The following is a 9,569-nucleotide window of genomic DNA, read 5'->3' on the forward strand; positions in this document are numbered from 1 at the left end:
CCCCCCCTTCTTTCCATCACGGGGGGGACACTGAGAAGACAGCTGTCTGCACACCAGGAAGGACTTCACAGAAACCGCACCAGCCACACCTTGAACTCAGGTGTCCAGCCTCCAGAACTGTGAGAAACTATCTCTGTTGTTCAAGCACCACCCAGTCCGTAGTATTTTGTTACAACAACCTAAGCATCTGCTATGTCAACATGCCCCGCGGGCCCCCCCCCTTCCCCCCCCTGGAATATGAAAGCCTCCTTTGCTGGTTGCCTAAGGGACAAATCTGGGCCCTAACCTGTTGTGAGGTCTTGGTTCCCACCACTTCCCCCTGGGCACCAAGCTGCCCCCCACCGGAAGTCCCCACCCTTCCTGCCAGTGCACACGGCCCTTGGAGGGTGGGGCTGGTGCTCCCAGGGCCCAGTGAGCCTCTCAGGGTGATGGGAGCAGCGTGTGCTGCCAAGGCCCAGGGCCTGGGTGAGGGCCCTGCTGGAGGGAGACCGTGAAACCATGCCCGCCTCCCACTAAGCTCAACACATCGAGGTTATTTTTAAAAGATATATTTTTATTGGTGTCAGAGAGGAAGGGAGAGGGAGAGAGAGAAACATCAACAATGAGAGAGAATCACTGATGGGTTGCTTCCTGTATGCCCCCCGCTGGGGATGGAGCCCACACCCCAGGCATGTGCTCTGACTTGGAATCCAGCCGTCACCTCTGGTTCATAGGTGGGCGCTGAGCCATGCCGGCCGGGCACTACAAGGTTATTTTTAGGGCTGGATCACCTGGCCTGGGCCTTCCTAAAGGGGAGCCCCATCCGTCTGGGCCCTCTTTCCTGAGGCAGTTTGCACAGGGAGCCAGAATGTGCAGCGTTGTTGGCTCAGGCTCCGGCCCGACTCAAATTTCCCTGCCTAAGCCCATCTGCTGACCAAGAAGGGACAGCTTGTGTCCCAGACACTCCTGGGGGGCTCCCCGCATGACAGGGCTCCTCCACCCAGCCTGCCTGGCCCTCGGGGCACACCTTCTCCTCCAGGCGCCTGTCTGATCTCTGCCAGGGCCCTGACCTCGAAGCGCCTGCAGATGGCACCTGCCAATGGCACCTGCCGCTGGCACCTGCCGCTTTACCTGGAGGCCCCATGGCTGTGGGGGATGTCCTTCGGCAGGGGAAGCCCTGGGTGTGTGGCAGCTGGTAGCACTGGACTAGAAGTGACAATGCCTTCTCCCAGACAATGGCCACCTCCCAACATGTAGTTGACAATGAGCGCAGTGATGGAGCCACCTGCCGCCATGGCCGGCCTTCGGCCTACAGAGAGCGCTTGCTGGCTGTCCTGGCTGTCTGGGAAGGTGTGAGGAATTCCCTCCCGGGCTCGGGGGCTCAGCTGGCCTTGCCCCAGTGGGTGAAGAAATGGGCCTGCCCCCGCCTCATGGCTGCCATCCGAGGGGCGTTACATCCAAGGACTTGAGAGATGCCCTAGGCACCCACACTCTTCCCATAACATCTTTTCCAGGCCTCCCTCCTCGTGTCCTGTCTCATTACCTCTCTTTCCAATGCGATACTGTGATCTACAGGACACCGTACTGACTCATAAGGAATTCCACACGTGCATATCCACAAGATGATGCCCTTACCTCAAATGACATGTGCAGAATCCCAAACTCCCTCCTGGTGTGAAAACATCCGCAGCGACTCTAGCTTCTCACTGTCACGTCTCTTTAAGTCAACCCCTTACTCTTTCTCCCCCCCTGTTAACCAGCCAGGTTGCTAAGCTGGTGTTAACACCACGTGCAGTGGTGTTAAAGTGTCCCCAAATTGATAGCGCCTCCGCAGCTCCGAGCAGTGTGTGAAATCATCTTCCCAAGTGCTACCCGGGTGCAGTTAGCACCCCCTCCTCGCTGGCTTCCGACCAGTGGGGGCTCAGCACAAGAGTCAGCAGGCCTGCATCAGCTGCCCGCATCCTGTGCTCAGAGAAGGGGGGCCTTCGTGGCCACGGGGTCCTTCCCACTCTCCCCTGGCTGCACTCTCCCCTGTGCGTTCAGCTCTGGCGCTCTGGGCCCCCTGAGGCTGCTCTGTAAGGGCTGGCCCTTACGTAGAGCATGTTGCTTCTCCAGGCAGTGGTCAGACCACTTGTGAGTTGTGTCCATGGGGCAGGGTCAGGCAACTCTGGCACCAAGGACACCACCCTGCCTTCAGTGCCGGGTCTAAGCTCCCCCAAGCCCCACACCAGGTGGGTGAAGAGCTGGGTGAGGGGTGTCAGCAAAAGGAAGCTCAGTGGGAGGCTCCTAGTGGAGTTTCCTTCAGGTGCATCTTTAGGCTGGTTTGGCTCAGTGGATAGAAGGTCCCAGATTCGATTCCGGTCAGGACACATACCCAGGTTGCGGGCTTGATCCCCAGTAGGAGGTGTGTGCAGGAGGCAGCCGATCCATGATTCTCATCATTGATGGTTCTATCTCCCTCTCCCTCTTTCTCTTCCTTCCTCTCAGAAATCCATAGAAATGTATTAAAAAAAAAAAAAAAAAAAAAAAAAAAAAAGGAGAACTGGGAATTAGGGTGCACAGTGCCAGGGTCTACCCCAGCGGATAAGGCTTTGGAACTCCTGGGATGGTGTGGTAAGTTTTAAGGATTAGGTAATGCACGCATAAAGTACTTAGAAAATTGTGAAATGCTGCCCGGAAATCATTTCTAAGTTGTCATCAAAGCATAATGTTATGGACGTGCAGACAAAGAAAATCCAGCACGAGAGATCGGGAAAGGCTGCATGGAAATAGCAGCATCTGTAAGATCATGAGGATCAGGCCTCCCGGGAGCGGGGACAGCAAAGGTCTGGAGAGAGTCCCAGAAGGGGCACGTTCGAGGAGGGCGCCTCTCGGGCAGCCTGGGGAGGAGGCTCTGTGGAAACCGCCTCCCCACAGGAGGAGCTGCAGGGCTGGTTGGGAGATAAAAGGCCATCGCAGAAGCCAAGGTGCCCAGATGCCATGGACACAGCCCAGGCCCAGCCCCCAGCTACGTGGGCAGACCGCTGAGCTCATCCGCTGCCCGAGAGCTCATTACACAGGCTGGCACGTGCGTGCCTCTGCCACTCATCCTCTCAGACAGAACAGCGGAGATGAGATCATCCCCATCTGAAAAAAAATTAAAAATTAAAAAAAATCACCACTTAACCAGCAGAAAGGCTCGGCCACCTGCTGTCAGGGAAGCTGCCGCCCTGGAAAAGAGAAAGAGAGAGAGGCCCCTGAATTTAGTGTTGAATCCCTCCCAAGAACTGTCAATATTTTTGGAAGCCCCCAGAGAACAAATGCTTCCTCCAGCCTGGCGAAATCTGCTGAAAAGAGACCGACTCCAGGCTGATGGCTGGTGGCCACTCAGTGCCGTGCTCGGTGGGTGGCACCTAAGACAGGCGGTCGGCAGCTTGAGAGGAGAATAATACTGCTGAGAACACGTGCAATTTTTAAAAAAAATATATTTAATTGATGTTTTACAGAGAGAAAGAGAGAGGGATAGAGAGTTAGAAACATCGATGAGAGAGAAACATCGATTAGCTGCCTCTTACACACCCCCTACTGGGGATGTGCCCGCAACCAAGGAACATGCCCTTTGACGGGAATCAAACCTGGGACCTTTCAGTCCGCAGGCCGATGCTCTAGCCACTGAGCCACACCGGTTTCGGCAACACATGCAATTTTATTTTCCCCCAGAAAGCTCAGAGCAGGATGCCTATTGCAGGCCTGTGTTCATATGTGTAACCCGAGTGTTCCTAGTGTTACACCGACCTGCTCAACAAAGCAGGACCTTACCACGCTGCCTCGCCCAGTCTTTCATGTATGAGCGTCTCGCGGGTGAGCCAATCTCGGTGGCCATTGTATGAATCGGAGAGAAGGCCCTCTCCAGCGAGGCTAACGAAGAGGGCCTGTGAAGAGGACTATACTCAGGGGCGTGGGTGAGCGATGGAGGAGTCCCCAGGACGAGTGAGAGTGGGGTTGTCACCTGTGCCCGTGGTCACCAGCTGCCCCACCACAGACATGACCTTGGAGGCGGCAGTTCAGTCTAACCCTGAAGGGACAAACTGCTGGAGGGCGTGTGCTGAGCCTGTTCCCTGTGACTGGCAGCATGTTCTTCCCAAGAAAGGCACCCGGACAGGCCGTCCACACGTCCGAGGCAGCCCCCCTGGCCTCGCTCAGACCTGCGAGGGCGTCCATTGGGGGCGTCCATCCTGGGGGGCTTCTCTTCCTCAGGGGCACTTAGTAGGACAAAGTGCTCACCCTCAGCTACCGCAGTGGTGGCCATTCTTCCTTGGTTTCCTCTACTTCAGGGGTCCTCAAACTTTTTAAAGTGGGGGCCAGATCACGGTCCCTCAGAGAGCTGGAGGGCCGGACTATATGAACTACTAATTCCTACTGTAACACCTCGGCTGCGCTCACTGCCCAAAAAACCTGGCGGGCCGGATCAGACTCCTCTGCGGGCCGCATGTGGCCCACGGGCCGTAGTTTGAAGATGCTTGCAAGTCTACTTGGTACCCTCACCCCTGCCATCTGGTTTGCCCCTGGGCCCATGGATCATGTAGTGGTCTCTCCTGTGGGATGTCTGGACTGTGATAAATGAATGTACACTGAGTTGGAGGTCTGAACTGCAGCATGGCGTTTTGGGGCCCCAGCATGAAGATCTGGGACCCAGATATAGGTCTGAGCCCCAAATGGAAGTTTGAGTCCTGGGAGGGAGGTGTGGTTACTAGGGGGCGCTCTGGGCCCAGGAGAAAGTTTTGGGTGAGGGATGGGACCACCGGATCAGGAAATGGTGGTCCCCATTACTGTGGATGTCTGGACCCCATTATAGGACTAGACACTATTCCAGGTGTAGGGCACTGAATGGTCTTCTCCAGGAGGGCCTGGGAACCAGATGTAGGTCTGAGTCCCAGATGTAGGTCTGGGTGCTGGGAGAGAGGTGTGCTCATTAGTAAGGTGACCAGATGTCCCGCTTTTGGGGGGACAGTCCCAATTTTTAACTATTTGTCCTGTGTCCCGTGGCATTTTAAAAAAGTCCAAAAGAGCCAAAACCGGTCTGGCTCAGTGGCTAGAGCGTCAGCCTGCAGACTGAAAGGTCCAGGGTTCAATTCCGGTCAAGGGCATGTACCTTGGTTGCGGGCACATTCCCAGGAGGGGGTGTGCAGGAAGCAGCTAATGGATGTTTCTCTCTCATCAATGTTTTTAACTCTCTCTCTCTCTCTCCCTTCCTCTCTGTAAAAAATCAATAAAACATATTAAAACAAAAAAAGTCCAAAATATTTAAAAGAATCTTTCCAAAAATTGGGTCTTTTTAAAAACGCTGCGGGACGCGGAACAAATTATTAAAAATCCGGACTGTCCCACCAAAAACAGGACGTCTGGTCACCTTACTCATTAGGCGACGCTATGGACCCAGGTGGGTTGTTTGGGTTAAGGGCAGGCATCAGGGTGATGCAGTGGTCGTCTGGACTAGCCTGGATATTTAGACTCCAGTGAAGAGATAGGCACTGGGTTCTAGTCTGGGTCCCCGGAATGGCCTTCTGGTCCTCACCATGAAGGTCTGGGACACTGATGTAGGTCTGAGCCCCGAATGGAGGTCTGGGTCATTGGAGGGCAGTTCAAGCCGGGGAGGGAGGTCAGGGCGCCGGGAGGGGCTGACTGGTACCTCACCTGAACGGACATCTGGGTTATGGAATGGTGGTCTGGGTTTCAGATGGCGAACTACACCCGGGATACAAGACTGGATTCGGTGTTTGAGGCCTGGGTCCCAGGATAATCTTTTCAGATCCGCCATGATGGTCAGGAACCCGGATGTAGGTCTGAGCCACGATTGGAGGTCTGGGTCCTGGGAAGGCAGTTCGGGTCGGGAAGGGTGGTCTGTGCCCAGGGGGCAGCTGACTGGTACCTCACCTTCCCATCTGGGTTACAGATGGCGAACTACACCCCTGATACAAGACTGGATTCTGTGTTTGAGGCCTGTGCTCCTGGATAATCTTCTCGGCCGCGCCATGATGGTCTGGGACCTAGATGTAAGTCTGAGCCCCGAATGGAGGTCTGGGTCCAGGGAGGGCAGTTCTGGGCAGGGACAGAAATCTGTGCCCTGGGGGGATCACTGGTACCACAACTGGACATTGCATTATGGAATAATGATCTGAGTTCCATATGGAGAGCTAGTCACTTGATACACCATTGTGTTCCGTGTTTGTGGCCTGAGCTCTGGGTTGTCATTTTCGGCCCCGCCATGATAGCCTGGTACCCGGATGCAGATCTGAGCCCCGGATGTATGTCACCAATGTGTATTTGTTGTTTATCCCATGTGACTTTGGTAAGGAATATGGGATTGAAAAAGCATTGGGCGGCTGGAGGAAGTCAGGGGGAGTTGGGAAGATAGACCACCACTGTGGAAGGCAAGTTTCAGTAGAATTAGCCTGTGGAGTTTTGTAGAGATACTGACAAGAGGGAGTAGACCCAGGCAGAGGAAGGCACCCATCACTTCTTTCATTTTAGAAGACCAAGACATCTCCTGTCCCTGCCCCCCCCACCTTCCCCTCTCCCCCTCCCTTCCCTGCCACTATCTACAGGCTCAGAATTTTGTGTCATCACTCTTTTAGGACAAATTAAGCATTGTGACAATTTTGTTGTGACAATTTTGTGAGCTCTGCTCTTTCTCTCTCGTGTTCCCTAACATGTCTGTTGAAATGACTAACTGCCTGACCTAGATGTTGGAATCATCCAGGAGGTGGGCATTGACTGACTTATTCTTGTATTCCTGGTGCTTCGACTGTGCCAGGTGAAAAGAATTTGTCAGTCAATATGTCTTTTGAATGACTGAATGAATAGATCAATAGACAATGACATCTATTCTCTGCAAGAAGATTACAATGCATTGTACCCAGGGGAGAGCACCCAGGGAGAGAGAGTTAGAAGGTCCAGGAAATCCAGGGCACAGCTCTCAGAACTGCAAACTGTCCTTAGTGCTGAGATAGACGGGTAGGCTGCCAAGGCTTCAAATACAATGTTAAAAATTGAATCTGGCCCTAGCTGGTTTGGCTCAGTGGACAGAGCATCTGCCTGTGGACTGAAGGGTCCCAGGTTTGATTCCTGTCAAGGGCACATGCCTGGGTTGCAGGTTCGATCCCAGTGTGGGTCATTTTGTGGATGGATATTTTGTTTTCGTCTGAGTTCAGACAAAAATGTGAGGTGGCCTTCTTTTGTCTCATTTCCCCACAGTCTCGGAGTAACCTTGTTCGGCGTTGGCATTGTGTGGGCTTGTCCATGTCCAGCAGGAGAGTGGACATGGATCAGCTGGGAGTGCCCAGCCGGCTCTGGGAGGGTAGGGGCTACTGGTTCTTCTTTCTTAGTCCCAGAAGCTAGAGACCAGACTGTAAGCCCCTGCCCTCCGGAAGCTCACAGCCTGGAGGGCAGCAGTCATTTACCATACTCTGTGAGAATAATGCCATTGTCATTGTGATTATAATTATTATTATGCAGTCACAGAGGTGTATCCACAGAGAGGAGAGCTCCCCAGCCACGGAGGGGAGCTAGGGGAGCGGCAGGAAAACCCCCACAAAGGAGCATGCATTTGATCTGGGACAGGGAGCGGGAGAGCGGGAGAGCAAACCCTTTATGTGCTTGGCAGGTGATGTGTTCCAAATTATAAATTCAATTCAAGCCCCAGAAACTTTGCAACTATAGACGTTTTTCCCCCCTCTTTTTACTTCCAGGAAGAAAAATAGCCTTTCTATTTTCATCACTGAAACCGCCATTTGTCATTCTCAAGGTGCCTCCGTGCCTTTGTCTCTTCCGTCAGCTGCCAGCAGCGTTGCTAAAAATAGCAGGCGGAGGGCACCGCATTAAAAATAGAAAGGGAAGCACTGCTGTGAATAATGCATGGCAGAGAATCCCGCTCACGCCCACGCAGGCCTCCGGGTCCCCGGGGCCTGGCTCTGGGCAGAGGCCCCCTGGGCACGGGAGGATTGAAGCCTTTGCTTGGCTCCTGCTTCAGTGAAAGGGAATCCCACAGATTCCAACCTGCTTCTCGGCGGCCATGGCAGGGAGGGCGGAGAGAAATGGGGGTTTGGGCCAGCATTCTGGAATGCACTCAAATGCCATCCGGAGCCAAGACAAAGGGGGCCACGCCCCATCTAAGGGCATGTCATTTCTTTCTTCCTTTTTTCCTTTTTCTTTTTTAATACATTTTTATTGATTTGGAAGGCAGAGGGCGAGAGAAACATCAGTGATGAAAGAAAATCATTGATCGGCTACCTCCTGCATGCCACCCACATGGGATGGAGCCCACAACCGGGACATGTGCCCTGACCGGGAATCAAACCATAACCTCCTGGTTCATAGGTTGACCTATGGTTGACTCAACCACTGGGCCACAAAATTTCTTTAAAAAGTGTCCATTGTTAAGCGAGCCTAGCTGGTCTGCCAGGGGCGGGGCTCTGACCATCAGGTAGAGATCTCTGTGAATCCAAGCACTGCTCCACGTGGAAACATCAGCCAGAGGCTCTCCCCACATCTGTGAGCATTGCAGACTACCTATCAGTCTGGTTGAATAACCAAATCCTCCAAGAAGGACACACCAAAAATTTCCCTTTGCACGGACTGGTCCCCTATGACCAGAACCGACTCCCTTTCTGTGGTCCCAGAGGGTGGAGCAGAAAGAACTGAGATTGGTGGGTGAATTAGAGGCGCTGAGGTCCAGAGAGGGGGAAGAAGTTGTCTCAGGTCACACTGCACCCTACCCCTCACTGGCCTCACTGCCCCTGACTTTGCCTTCCCCGTGGGTTCTCACTGAGTCCCATTTTCAAATCCTTGGTGAAATAGGAAACTCATTTCCAAATGGCAGACTCTCTCTGCTTCTCTGAGCCTTGAGTCCTATAGAATTCGTCCTAATTGGGGCATGCCTCACTCGTGGTGTGTATGCAGACTCTTTCTGGTCCTGGGGTGTGGAAAGTGCAGCATCCGGGAATCCCTGCGTTCCCCAGAACATCTGGGCGGTAGGTGTCATCAAGCTGTCCGTGTTCACCGTGGAGGAGAAGACTGAGGGAAAACGGGGCTGTTTCAGATATCTGAGGGTCCTCAGGGGTACCGGGAAAGTGGGCGGTCTGTGTGGAGCGGAGGCAGGAGAACGCAGCGGAGGCTGTGCAGGTATTAAACCTGAGGTCTTCCTTGTCAGGACCATGTGTCTAGATTAGAACCATGTGTCTAGAACCACAAGTGTCCAAGGGTGGAATCCGCTGGTCGGGGCAGGGGACCTGGCTGAGGGCCATGTGGTCTGGCCCTGGGAGGGCGGGGCTGGCTGGGAGCCCTGGCTCCGCCCCTCACCAGCTGTGGGGTTTGCCCACTTTAGTGAATCTCTCCAATCCTACTTCCCCATCTGTGAACCGGTGGTAAGACCAGCACCTCTTCACTGAGTTGTTTTGAGGATTAACTGAAAGGAAGCTCAGTCCTTGGTAAGTTCTGGTTATGAATGCCGAGCGGCTAGGCTAGAAGCTCCCGTGCCAGTAGTGAAGGCTGGACAATCCCCTGGGACAGATGTTCCAGATTCAAATGAGAAGCAGACTTCGTACTCCGCTGAA

This window comes from Pipistrellus kuhlii, unplaced genomic scaffold, assembly GCF_014108245.1.
Source record: "Pipistrellus kuhlii isolate mPipKuh1 unplaced genomic scaffold, mPipKuh1.p scaffold_m20_p_14, whole genome shotgun sequence".
Classification (NCBI taxonomy): domain Eukaryota; kingdom Metazoa; phylum Chordata; class Mammalia; order Chiroptera; family Vespertilionidae; genus Pipistrellus; species Pipistrellus kuhlii.